The following is a 14,789-nucleotide window of genomic DNA, read 5'->3' on the forward strand; positions in this document are numbered from 1 at the left end:
CCCACATAGCACAGGAGACCTCTCCTGACCCGCCCACTGCTCCCCTCAGCAGTGCACTTCATCAGTTTGCCTGTTCTGCTCCTCACTCTGTTGCTGGTGAATCCTCTCACAACCCCTGCACCTCTGGCCTATACCCCAGTTCTGTATGCAGAAATAATAAAAGTAAATAAATCCTAAAAAAAAAAAAAAAAAAAAAAAAACTCAAACCTGAGCAGTTTCAATTTTGATCTTTAGACATTACAGAATATTCCAATAAATATATGCTTACATATGGTTACTTCATTCATTAACTGCATATTTACTGATCCAGCTTTGGTCTAGCTTGAGACTGTGGAATACTCTGTGTCCTGGTGAACATAGAGTGGAGAAGCAAAAGCAGACTAGCAATAAATTATTGTCTCGTGGGAAAGTCACCAGTCTTGGCTTTTTATAAACCTGGTTCAATCACTATACCAGAGAATATTTTTTTAAGAGAAAAGGGGAGGTGCCAAAGCATGACCATACACAACAAATGGAGGGCTACGTATTACTGAAGGAGAGTCAAGGAAAGGTTTGGATACTGCCATTTTGAATACTGCCATTTTGTAACACTATGACAGCTTGTGGCCACTGCACAGGCCCTTCCAAGTAGCTTAGCTTTCTTTGTTTCTTGTAATATTTATTTATGCATACAGAACTGGAGTGCAAGCTAGAGGTACAGGGGCGCGAGTGGATTCACCAGAGAAAGAGTGGGGAGCAGAACAGGCAGATCCACAAAGTACACTGCTGAGGGGAGTAGCCAGAGAGACAGGAGGGGTCTTCAGTGCCATGTGGATCACCTCCGGGGCCAGGGATCCAACTCACACTGAAGCAACTACAGCCAGCTTGTAGTGCTGCATCCTAACCCATTGCACCACTGGGGAAGGCCCACCTTTCTTTGTTTCTTAAGAAGTTTAAATATTCACAAACATTAGTAGGTTCACAGTTTACAGTTGATACTTAAAACTGGAATCTAGAGACCTAATGTAGCTCGTCTTCCACTGAGTGAACCCAGGGTGGTAATGTGACTTCTCCAAAATCATACCATGATTGTCTTCAAGCCACAGGTGTACGTCCCACTTATCCCAAATCTTAGTGCACTGGGCATGGTGGTGGTGGATAGAGCTGGTACATTATCAAAGCACAGCCTGCCCTCTGACATTTCTCAGGCCAGCCAATAGCACCCTCCGTGCCTTTTCCCACCATAAGCTAATATTTTGACCCAAAGTGAACTGACAGCTCAGTTTTACTCTCTCTGAACACAGAATAATACCTCAGTATAATGATTTAGCTCTTTAAAAAGAGTATCATTTTGAAAACTATTTCAATATGGGAAAAATAATACAAAGTCAACTAACACAAGTATAGAATTGAAACATTTCATATAACGGTCAAGAATTACACTGAAATGACAATGGATCTCACAACAAAAACATTTAAAAATTCAGTTACATTTCAGTTTACAACAATTTTACCAACCAACCGACACCTATGTCTTTTAAATGCTGAATCACCTCTGAGATCACACTCCCACTGACCCATTCTCCTAATGAGATTCAATTCTACTTTCTTAGTCTCTGGGCCATGTATCCGTCTCTGTCAAGGCTCACAGGGCTATGTATCAGCCCCGAGTCTTTACCACTCTGCCTCCCTCACACTCAGCACCATCCTCCCTTGTATTATCAGGGCTAACAGTCCCTCACACATCCTAGTACCTTCTAAAACTTTCAAAGGGATCATAGTAAACTCAAGCAGGTACTAGCATTTGCAACCCTTTTTGACTACTACTGCATCTTCTAACTTGGGGGGAAAAGTCTAGAGTATATGTGTTGCTAGGAAAATTTCTCTTGTTATTTTAAAGTGTAAGTTGAGCCTGTTCCTCTCTTCCAAAAAGGAAAAAAAAAAAAAAAAAAAAAAAAAAAACCATATTTTTCTACCTGTGTCTCTGGTTTGAATTAAGAATTCTAAAGTATTATGGCCAAGGTGGGAATAGGATGAAGGATACTTTTTAGTTGGTAAACTGGAATTCCCAATCAGTTCTGTTGTAATTAATATAGAATTTAATGCTAAGAATCCAGACGTTCAATGATGTGTTCAATAACTCGTGCTGAGATCTATTTTTTCAGTAATGCTTATCTTTCCAAGGGGCATAGTTAATTTCTCCAGTACTCTGTAAATTATTACAGAAATTACAAATCTGCTAGCAAATCAATACAACTAATTGTAAATTAATAGATTTCGAAGTGTGAAGGAGCGTGTAATAATGTAGATGAGTTCTTTAAAGAACATGCCAGCTCCAGTATCAAGGGCTCAGGGCTCCAGCTGTTTCATCTGACATCTTCAAGTGTAAACACATTTCTTTCTTTCCCCCAGTTCTCTTTCTCCACCCCTATTTCCCACTGATTTAGTCTGCTACTGCAGCAAATAACATTTTCATTAGCCACCTACTGTTAAATCGCAGAGTAACTACGGTAAAAAAAAATCTAAACATGCAAACAAACCAATAGCGAAGCAACTGGGGTTACCGTCTGTCTCTAATACTTTTTAACGGGGGCCCACTAATGTTCTAACTAAAGGAAAACAACATGAGAAGTTAAATAAATTGGATCTAATAGGGAGCTCTGGGCTGTGCATTCATCACAAGTGCAAATCTGAAAGTGTACTTAGAATTCTAGATTTAACATGCTAACTAAAGCTTTACTATTGTCCTTGTGTGTCCATGAATTTTATCATAATTAATTTTACATAAATATATGTCACTGCTAGTCAATTTTAGGCAATGATGAACTTGTCAATAAGATGATTGATAATGATCATAATTACATTGAGAGAATCAATGAAAATATTTTATGGTTTTTGTTCTGCCCCGATGCATTTGAAATAGTAAAGAAATGATGTGACCTTACATTAGTTTAGCTGTTCAAAATTTACAAAGTGCCTTTGTTTTAGATTGTGGATTGGAATACATACTAATAATAGATGGGTGAAGAGGCTGAGAGAGCTTAGGCAACCTACTCTGGGTCTAAGCTAGTTATTACTAGTCAGGAGGCTTTCATAGAATTTGCAATATCATGTCCAGGGATAGTTATGTAGGTAGTGTCTGATTTCACTATAAAATGTGGTTCCAGAATTATTTCTGGAAGCCAGGTACCTCCAAGTTAAGCTCTAGTTTTCTCCTTGTTATAGGACCTCTGGTGGAAAGGATTGGAGGACCTGAGAGGGGCCCTACTCCCGGGAAGGAGGTGTAATCAGTAGCAGAAGGCTACGCTGGCCCAGACATCCCATCTCCCACCAAGTTTTCTTCTAGCCTGTAGAAGCCTGGGACGTGGTCAGATTTGTCCCCAGGCCTTTTGGTGCCGGGTTGGCCTTGGTTTTTGACTGTTCTGTGGTTAAAGACCCAGAACAGAGATGCAGGGCAGCTGTCGTTCTGGCCAAGGACTGGTAACAGATCCAACTCTGGTGGCTTCTCTTCTCCATATACTATGACTTTCAGTGTACATGGCAGTTCAGTGCACAGAATCCCCTCAAGTAAGGCCTTTTCATTCAATGTCATTAAAAAGGCATGGGCCAGCCCTCCCTGGTGGCACAGCAGGTTAAAGCACCGCACTAAGAAGCTAAAGCCTCTTCCGCATGGGTTCCTTCCTTGCCCCGGAGGTGACCACGTAGTAAGGCAGACCTCTCCTGACCTGCCTGTTGCTCCCCTCAGCAGTGTACTTCATTGATCTGCCTGTTCTGCTCCCCACTCTGTCTCTGGTGCATCCTCTCACTACTTCTGCACCTGTACCCCAGTTCTGTATGCATAAATAAATAAATCTTTAAAAAAAAAAGTGTGGGCCTATCGGGAGAAATAGTTTGGCTACTCAGTCTTAGGCAGAGAGTGTGAGCCATGAGAAACTTCCATTACAGAATCAGTCATGGTCAACACCACTGCACAGCAGAAGGAACACTCTAGATGTCTGGCTAAAGTTAGGCCTAAGAGAATCTCAGTATCATTAGAGCATTGCTACTGAATTTTAATTTATCAATAGTGAGCAAGTTGATAAGGCTCACTGATGCTAAACTTAATTTAATATAATTTAACCGAGTCATTAAGATTTTGAACATTGCTATTATTTGACATGGATTGTCTGTAATCAGATATGTGCTATATACTTTTCAGAGCATAATGATGATCTAAAAATTTTAAATCTAAGTTGCTCAAAAAGACAGTCAGTGAAATTCTTTATTCACTTGAGCCCCTAGTATTGTTCTAGTATTCATTATTCATGAGAAATAGACAAGTTCCATATATATAAACAAACCAAACTAAACTAAACAAATCCAAGAAAACCCAAGAGGAGGTTGGGCATTTTATTTATTTTCAAAATTAATCTTCTAAAACTAGAACTGGAATAAATACACATTCAACTTCATGTGCCATTATTTTCAAACCTATAATTCTGGGTAAACTGTAATATTTAAAATAGTGACCTGAGGCAGTATGACTGGTTCACCATCTAGAGACTGTGTTCAATTTCTTGCATGTACGAGCCAAGTAACATTGTTCAAGAACTTACAAAAAATGGTGAATTACAATTTTCTTATTAAATATCACAGGGAACAAACTTAGTGCTAAAAACTGAATGTGTGTGTCTCTGCAAAATTCATATGTGAAATCCTAGTACCCAATGCGTTGGTAGTTACTGTTTGGATTTTGGGCCCATAATTAGGTCCTGAGGTTGGAACCTTCATGAATGGGGTCAGCACATTATGACAAGAGCCATAGGAGGGTGTTCCTGTTCTGTCTCCACCACATACAGAAATAGCCAGAACAAACCCACCTTTCATGGGAAGATGACTGGTGCCCAGACTTTGGACACCCTGAGCTCTGAGCTGAGAGAAATAGATTTCCATTGTTTAAGCTTCCTGGTCTATGGTATTGTCAAATCATTTCCAACTGTGTACAGTAATTACCTTCCCCTAAATAAGTAAAAAATACTTCTTATAAGCACTTTAAAAATGAGGAACTAATGCTTTTTGTTGTTGTTTTAAATTCAGGAGGTGTAGAGCCCAAAGATATTTTCTCAATTTCTGTGGGTTTATTTTTCCTACAAATTCAAAATTTTGATTCCTGATTATTATTTAATTTATAAGTATTTCTCATGGTTTCAAAATACTCTTCTTAGGTTTCAATGGTTGCCTATTTTTAATGGATACACAAAGAATATGGGTGCTCAGCCATTTCTTCTAGAGTCATGCCTAAGAGTTCTCCAACTTTCTGATTAACCATCGTTGTTCTTCCCAGAGAAGTCTCTTAAATACATTCTGTGTGCACTATCAGAACCAAAATATTTATTTTGCCCAGTTAGTTCAGATACTTCAATTTTTTTCAAAGGGTTTAAATATTCTCAAACCTAAACTAGTATCACACTTGGGGAGTTAAACTCTAAAATGGGGTTTCTTTAGTCCAGTGCATCACTTTGCTTCTCAGTCACAGAGGGGATTTTCCAGGCCCACACGTCGTTGGCCAATGCAGTAGACCAGGTCTCCGAAAGTGCTACTTCATTTATGTCAGTGACCCTACACCCACACTGTTTTTAATGCAGCATGCTCTAATTTTTCCTTTTCTATCCTGAAATAGAAATCACAGATGAAATAGAACACATCTATTCTAAAAAAATCAACATAAAACTTTATTTTTTTTAAATAATATGATAGTTACTTTTATACCATTTTGTGCCTTTTCCCATCTCAGTTGCAATCCCCTTGGGTTTCCCATCACCAAATCACCCGTGTGCCATCACCATAGTCCAGTGCACATCCCCCCACCCTCCCATTTTTGATCCCATTTCCCACTCCACCCCTGTAAAATGTCTCTGGTTATATAGATTAAAAACTATAATTTTTTTAAAGATTTATTTATTTATTCATACAGAACTGGGGTACAGGCCAGAAATGCAGAAGGTGAGAGGATTCACCAGAGACAGAGCGGGGAGCAGAACAGGCAGATCGACGAAGTACACTGCTGAGGGGAGCAGCGGGCGGGTCAGGAGAGGTCTGCTGCACCATGTGGTCACCTCCGGGGCAGGCAGGGATTGAACTCATGCGGAAGTGGCTTTAGTTTCTCAGTGCAGTGCTTTAACCCGCTGCACCACCAGGGAGGGCCTAAAAACTATAATTTTAAGGAAAAAATTAGAGTCAGATGGAATGACTTCACAGAAGACATGATGATGTCAACTGTATGTGGCATCAGCATTAAGTGTGATCAATCTGTGGTATCACAATACACATGGAAGTTATAAAGGCAGGTTGATACAACTGATTTATAGTCACAATTTATATACCAGGGTGGGGACACCCCTGTTGGGTAAATATCTTAAACTGGTAAGCAAAGTTAGAAAACAAGTACAGTTTTCCTTTGATCGACATAATTCTTGAATTCCTAGATTTCTCATTGTACTTTGAAACTGCAAAAATAATAAAAAAAAAGTTGGTATTTAAAACAGAGTTGGACTCTGAACTCTGAGGTCATTATAAACTTGTTTTCAGTTATATAACTGTCCAGTACAATTTTTTTTTTAAGATTTATTTATTTTTGCATACAGTAGCTAGGGTGTAGGCCAGAAATGCAGGCTTGAGTGGACTCACCAAAGATAGAATGGGGAGCAGAACAGATGGATCTACTGAAATACAGTGCGGAGGGGAGCAGTGGACAGGACAAGAGAGGTCTGCTGTTCCATGTGGGCCAGCTCCCAGGCCCAGGACCAAACTTGTGCTACAGTGGCTGCAGAAAGCCTTTTAAAAGCCTTGCACCTGGCCCTCCCTGGTGGCGCAGTGGGTTAAAGCACAGCACTGAGAAGCTAAAGCCACTGCAGCATGAGTTCGATTCCTGCCTGCCCCAGAGGTGACCACATGGCGTGGCAGACCTCTCCTGACCCGCCCGCTGCTCCCCTCAGCAGTGTACTTCCTCGATCTGTGTGTTCTGCTTCCCGCTCTGTCTATGGTGAAGTCTCTCGCCGCCCCTGCACCTCTGGCCTGTACCCAAGTTCTGTATGCATAAAAAATCAAAAGTCACATAAGAAAAGCTATTTATTGTACAGAGCTGTCTCAGTCACTGCAGAAGGCATGAAGGTGCAACACCCTTGGTGTCTGCCCACTGACTACACGGCCTATCATTCTGACAGACAAAACCGTGCTCCCTGCCCCATAACTTCCCAAAACTCCCCAGCGATGGCATCAGTTCTCTTGAAGCATCTTTGATCTAGGCCTTGTTGCTTCCCCTTGATTTGTGAAAAATGGAAGAACATGCTAGATACTTTCGGAAAAGTTTTAACCTTTCTGATGCAAAAGAGTTTCCTTTGTGAGGTGGTGTGACCAAAATGTCTGTATTCGTTCTCATCCTTTTAAAATATGAAGTGGGGGGGGTGGGGATAGGGAATGATGCAGACAGGGCCTGGACACGGAGCTCGCTGAGAAGAGGGTTTGGTGACTCTTCTTCCTATAATGAAGTAACATTGATTCCTCATTCAGCCTCCAGGCCTCAAGCACATATTACAGCACACTACTTTGCTGCCCTCATTGCTCAAAATTATCTACAAGATCTTTGTCTCCTTTTTGCAAAAGCTCTGGCCAACTTAATATAGACCAAGAGACAGGCTTTTTTGGGACAATCCTGTTCTTAAGAGTAATGCATTCCTCTGAATCACAAAGTTGTCAGTGTGTCAACCAATGTGATTGCAGTAAAAAAAAAAAAAGTATATATAATGAAATAAACAAAATAATAATTTTCTAGTTACATTTTAAGCCACATTGTTGAATTTCTAAAGAAACTTTCTGCGAATTAACATTTGTGTTGTTTCAGTCCTATTGACAAATGCATTTCCTTTTTTGATGTCATGTATTTTGAACAAGAACTGGCAAAAATCAATAAATTCACATTTAGCTTACAGATTGTCATAAAAATGCTTGTTGTGCAAGGAAACGTGCTGCCAGTCTGTTCTTTCTGACGAGAAGTCTACTTTGAATTGTGATTTTACAATGTATTTATCTTTATCATACAAAAGCCTGTGGCGATCAATGAGAAGGATGTCTGAATCTTTAGTTTTATAGAAATTTGCATATCAAAAATACTCCATGATGTGGTGATGGATCACAGTTCAATAAGCATAGTGTTTTTCTTGGCATTTGTGAGTAAAAAGAAACCTTAAAGCCATACAATGCCCTGAAATCTAAATGTTTTCCAGTGAAGTCCTCTATATTTCACTCTCATTTCTATTTTACATAAAGAAGTAGAGAAATGTCATGATATAATGTTTTCTTGTATAATAGCATTAAATGAGCCTCTTTCTTTTGGAATGCTAAAAGCACCTTTCTGCCTCCTCATTTTATCATTATATATAGCAAATTTCTGCAACAGGACAAAACAAGCCTAGTCCTGTTGCACAAGTAAGCAAACTGAAGAAGAGGCACATATAGACAAGAACAAGATTCTACCACCAATCACTCGTGGAAGAGGAAGCTTTGCAGGGGGTTGACCATCTAGAACCATACTCATGCTCCAGAAGCCCCATCATGGTTGGAGGGCCCAAAAGAGTCAGCTTGACTCAAATGTACTCAAATACCTTGAGGAACAGTATATAACATATCAGTAGAAGTCATTTAGGCATACTTGACTTTTTCCTGGCAAACAATTTCAAGGATAATACCTTAACTTAGACAGATACTAAAATTGTTTTCCCCCCTACTCTTCTCTTTTTCTTTCTTCTAAAGTGAACATAGAGCTGTGTCTGATTTTAGAGATTAGAGCAGGTATATGTATATGCATGTGAGAGTTTATGTGTATGTTGGGGCCAGGCGTGGGATAAAGATATTGCTCCATCATAGAGGAAGGGAAGCAAGTCATACTTGTTTCTTACAGAACAAATAACCATAGAGTATGTTCTCACTTCATTGCTGACCATACTCAGCTAGGTAGAATCTGCTGGTGGAAATGAGGGAAGGGTTTGCTTATTGAATATCGTCTGAATAACTATTCAGTAACTGTTGTGCTTTCCCTGGCTCTGATAAGCTGATTTCTGTAGCAACATTGCGATTATGCAAACTCAGGAGGTTAAGCTCCATATAAAAGAAGAATCCAATCCATCCATTTTGTACCTTTCAAATGAGGAAAAGGGGAGGCCAAAAATAAGCCAGCTCAAAGATATTTAGCCTTTCGGTTTAATGGTGGTATATGTGGCCAGCACAAAATCTTATGGTGGTTTAAGCACTTACTTCTTCTAACTTCCTCCCTCCCACAGCCTGGGGAAAGCCCCATCACAGGACAGAGATAGAAGCATCGGTGCTCAGCATAGACAGTCGTAGTCTGACACATCAGAACAGTGACGAGAGACATGAACATTTGAACCACAGAAATGGGTTACAAAACAGACACCATGATCCCTCAGACAAAGAACATGCCATCTGCCTGGAAAATCCAGCACGGGTCTTGGGAATGCAGTGGGGAAAAGCAAAACAGAGGAAAGATTGGGGATCATTGGATCTCAGATGAGAGGCACCTATTAAGGAATGTCAGCGGATTTAATGGTGGGGTTGGGCAAATCCTCCTGCTCATGGTGTGCTGACAAACCTGTAAATGTGTGGCAGGGTGAAACGGCATGAGAGCAGGGAGCCAGGATCTCCCCCTTCCTGACTGTGCAATCTCAGACAAGTGTCTTGTACCTACTCAGCTCTGGTACCTTCTCTGTCTAAGGACCAGATTAAACTGAACTGTCTCAAAGACCTCTGTTAATTTTAAACAGTTCTCTGGCATCTCAAAATAATCTAGGGGAATGCAAATGCCACTTTTTTAATAGCCAGCATTAAAAATAACAAAAATAGCAACGACTGCCTATAGGCTTCTGCACGACCATGAGCCCAAATTGGGCACATTCATCAAAGCAAAGAAAATGCATCCGGTTTACCCTACAGAAATCTGATCGCCCCGAGGAAGAGAAATGTGTCAAAAGGTACTGGGTTATGTGTTGAAATAGGAAATAGTGCTCTAGTTGCAGGTGACCTTTCACAGGCAGATCATTCACTTGCTGGTTATGCTGTCAAGTAACTTACTACTGCCCTTTAAAGGTCATTGCCATGGGTGTGCCCCTGGGTGCTTCCTAATATATGCCTCTGACTTATTTCTCCCCCATAAAATACACACTGTAATGAGGCATTGCCCCTCACCCTGCCATGTCTGATGGGAAACATTTCCCTTGGTTTTATAATCGTATTGCATTGAAAGATATTGTGGGAAGGGGAGGAGGAAGGACTTTTCATTGCAAAACCACGTAACCTACACTGGTCAGAGGAGTCAGAAGGAGACCCCACTGGTGCTACAGGAAAACCTTTTCCTTTCTTCTGTGCAAAGCATCTATAGGATTCCTCATGCTCTTCTGGCTCATCTTATAAGGGTCAAGTCAGACTGGGATCCACTTCCCTAAGGAAAGAGGTGAAGGCTCCATGCCTGGAAAGAGGTTTTTTAAAGAGTTATATATTCATGCATGCAAAACTGGGGACAGGCCAGAGGTACAGGTGTGGTGAGAGGATTCACCAGAGACAGAGTGGGGAGCAGAACAGGCAGAGCTACTAAGTATTCTGCCGAGGGAAGCAGTGGGCAAGACAGGAGAGGTCACTGCACCATGTGGGTCACCTCCCTGGCCATCAAACTTTGGCTGAAGTGTCTGCAGCTAGCTTTGCAGTGCTGCACCTTAACCCTTTGCGCCACCAGGGAGGGCCCCATGCCTGGAAATATTCATGAAGTTGAGATGTTTGTGAGGCAGACCCAGGGGCACCTGGAACAAAATGAGGCTGGCCAGAGCCTAGACCACTGGACTGCCGAAAGCCACATCGCTAGGTTAGACAGCCAGCTCAGGCTTGAGACATCAGAAGTGTCTTTAGTGACTCTTTTTTGAGAGATCAAGAGCTTTCCTTAAGAGCAGTGAAGGGCAATGGAAGGGGGTAGCATAGAGCTGAGAAATCAATAGGAACCGAGACACTGAGTGACATCTGAGTGCTTTCCTTAGGGTAAAATATCACAAACTGGGTGGTTAAAAGAAATTTATTCCCTCATAGTTCAGGAGGCTAGAAGTCCAGAATCAAGGTCAGTGGTGTTGCTGCCTTAATTAGTCTTGGTTGGCACGGAGGGAGTGTCTGTTCCAAGGGTGTCTGCGATCTGGTGGCTCTAGTTACCCTTGGCTTGGAGATGCAACACTCCAGCCCCCCACCCCCCCTCCACCTCATCTCCATGTGGTGTTCTGCCTCTGTGTCCAGAATCTCCTTGTCTTTTCTCATATAAAGACCCTGATTATTGGATTTGGGGCTTACCCTACTTCCAGGTGACCTCATCAAAAGATCTTACATCTATCTTCGTGCAAAGTCTCTATTTCCAAACAAGGTTCACTCACAGGTATCTGGGTCTTAAGATTCAGACATACCTTGCTGAGGCTACCCCTGTTCCAACTACTCCTTGTGTATATGTCAAGAAAAGAAGCAATGACGTCTAATAAGAGCAGGAGTCAAAGACAGGCTCTTCTCAAGCTTACTCTCTATTTGTGTAAGAGAATAACATAAATCTACTTCACTGTAAATAGACTGAGAACACAAGCCACTCACACCCACATACTGAGCAACTGGTGTCAAAGGATCCGTTTTCATTAAATGAACATAATATATCTGCCAAACTCCCCCTTAGAAGTGCGGTATCACGTGACGACTCAAGTTCCAGGCCAACCTTTCTGGGTTATTGTTTTTAAAATGACTATCAGCAACTTTCCCTCTGACACGATGGCTTTTGCTAGTGATGTGAAACAAAAGTAGAGTGGAGGAAATTAAGCCAACATATTTCATCGTTAACTTTATATCTTATGGAATATAATTCATACTTAACATCAGATGAATGGGCCTCTTGGGTGTATGTCTCAAAGCAGAACTTTAAAATATTTTCATTTTCATGAACCAGCTTTTTAAGGGAAAAATTAATGCATTTGAAACCATTTTCCTTTTGTTAATCTCTTTTAAAGGGGAAAGGATTTTGGATTTGGAACCACAAGATGCATTCTTAGAATGACCTTTACTGTCTTTGGCGAGTGGTTCCTGATCCTTACACTGTTGACTGTCCTTTGTCCACTCAGATATCCGCCTAGGTCTGTGTCAGTGTCCAGCGCCTGACCACATTAGCAAGTCCAGGGCCAAACTCAATTCTGCCCTCCTAGATTAATTTAGAAGAGGGAGAAAGAAGAAAACAATAAGCAGTTTGTAAGATTTAAACTTGAAAGATCTCTGGCAGCCTCATCCAGCCTCCTCTCCCTATGTCGGCATGCCTTGCCAAATAGCTGTCTGTCAATTCTGGTGCCAGGGGGTCAGTCACCCCAATGAAGTGGGGGGGGGGAGGGGAGGCTACCACTGCTGCGACAGCTGCAGTCACCCTGGTCTAGTTGACATTTAGCCCAAGAACACCAGGGGTTCTTGTTCCACAAAGTCATGAAAAGAAATCTGCAGACTTTTCAGATAAATAACTAGAGAGAAGCAAACTTTATTCAAGAAAGTAAAGAGCAGTTTGTTTAAAGGAAGAAACAGGGACTCCTAGGTACGCTGCGCTGGGCAGGGTAAGAAGCCACTTTGGGACCGTGTTTGAGGATTTTCAACTTTTCTTTCCTCTATTCTCAAAATCTCATCATCCTAATTGGTGACTGGCTCTCTCCCCCCTGTGCCTACCTTCCTCTGAGAAGATGGGCCCATGTTCCCAGCTCGTATGTTAGTTTCTTCATTACGTCCCCTGTCCAAGGTTTTATTAATTCTCACAAGATTTACTCTCAAAAATTTTTTTTTTTTTTGTCCTCCTGGACTTTTTGTCCCCATCTCTGGAGAATGTTTTGCTTAGCACCTCTTGGACCTTATCTCAGCCGTCTCTTCCACTCTCCTGAAGCCCCTTCCTGTCCTGCCCTGAAGCTGAATACTTAACCTTAACTTACCCTGGGACTCACTAATACCAGAGACAGGACAGAGAGAATCAAGTCACAATGACTAGTAGTTTCTCTACATAAGTGGGAAGAGAAATCTTTCTTGGGGGTTGCAGGGTAAACAAATCTGGCCAGGCTTTCATGCCACTGGCCTCTGTGGCTATCTCCTGTGGCCCTGATCTTGTTAACTAGGAGGTGAGTGGGTGTGGGCAAGCATGCCTGACTACCAACACCTGAGCGTGGAGGGATGTGCATATGCCAGTGTGCACACCTGAGTCCAGAGGTCAGGGCTAGAGGGCGCTGTTACTCAGACGGCTAAAGAGTAGGAGCTAATGCTGGGAGAATGCAGAGAAAGCCTAGGGGAAAGAACAAGAGAGTTTGCTGGGGGGGGAGGGGGCGTGGCAGGAGGGGGTGCTGGGAGCTTCAGTTGCCTGCCTGCCTTCAAGTGCTCCCTGACCTGCCCATGCCAGCCTCCCTGCCTGGCGTGCCTGTGTACATAGTTCCCTGAGAACATTAAAACCTGAAAATTGGTGCCAAGGACTCCAAAATTCTCCTTCAAATTGCTAGAACCGATGGTGAAACTCCCCATCCTGGGAGGACTGGCTGGCAGAGGTATTCAAGGTAGAGTTAAGCGGCCCCTGGGTCAAGCATCCTTAGTATGGCCACAGTCTTCATGGCTAAAGTTAAATGAGGGAGAGGAGATAATTTTCTAGCAGAATCCTCATGAGCGAAGACAGGAAAGTTCTAATCTCCAAGCTAGAAAAGTAGTTCATTGCCATCTAATTTATCCCTCTAACTTCCATTCAGCACTACCAGACTCCATGCCAAAGGAAATGTGGGCAGAAGTTTTGATTTAGATTAGTATATCCATGGCCCCTGAGATATTTCACTTGTATAAGACTTGCAGCAATCTAGACATTCAAGTCTTCAAGGCAGGTAAGGTGGGAGCCAGCAGGAACTGTCTTTCTATGTAAATATGTAGGAAAAGTCGGGGGAGACAGGAGAGATACATTTGGAATTAACAAATATTGGAACCTACTTACCCAGGGACATAAATAAAGACTGGGGGGCAGGTTGGTGAGCCATATGATTCCAGCAGCTCAGCTGCTGATCCTCAACAACCAGTAGAGAGAATTCTACCCAGCCACCTTTATCTCTGCCATTTATCCCATCAGACAAAGAATAAATAAACCAAGAATTATCACACGCAAATATTTAAAGCCTTTGAGTAAACCTCCAGGCATTTTGTATTGTGAAACTAAACCAGCCTCTTTCTAGGAAAAGAATCTTACTCTTGCCTGAGAGAAATAGTCCAGACAATACATAGATAGAGAAATGCAGTACTTTTAGCAAGACCAGCTCTGAAGATCTCCTGGTCCACGCTCACTGGACAAAGAGACCAGTAAGTCACAAAACAAGGATTTTCAGGCGTCATCCCTAGGCAGGATGGTTTGGGGATGAAGATCTTTGAAGTGTCTGCTTCATCCACAAGAAAAGGTCTAGGCAAATTATTTCCTTAAATTGGGAAGCAGAAAGAATTGATAATAATTTGCATCTAAGGGGCAGGAACTTTTAGGACAGGGTCCTCCGTGGATTGTCAAACTGAAGTAACCATGACCTGTGGAACACTCTCAGGAAAAGCACCAGGTGATCTGATTAAGAATCAGAGCACGGGCCCTCCCTGGTGGCATAGCGGGTTAAAGCACAGTATTGAGAACTTAAAGCCGCTTCCACATGAGTTCGATTCTCGCCTGCCCCGGAGGTGACCACATGGCGTGGCAGACCTCTCCTGACCCGCCC

General features: G+C 42.1%; 1 pseudogene; it reads left to right on the forward strand.

Moving 5' to 3' along the window:
• Positions 1–9,903: 9,903 nt before the first annotated feature.
• Positions 9,904–14,789, forward strand: part of LOC101630182 — a 188,040-nt pseudogene continuing 183,154 nt past the window's right edge.

The sequence above is a fragment of the Condylura cristata genome, unplaced genomic scaffold (assembly GCF_000260355.1).
Source record: "Condylura cristata isolate star-nosed mole 26May11 unplaced genomic scaffold, ConCri1.0 scaffold00001, whole genome shotgun sequence".
NCBI classification, from domain to species: domain Eukaryota; kingdom Metazoa; phylum Chordata; class Mammalia; order Eulipotyphla; family Talpidae; genus Condylura; species Condylura cristata.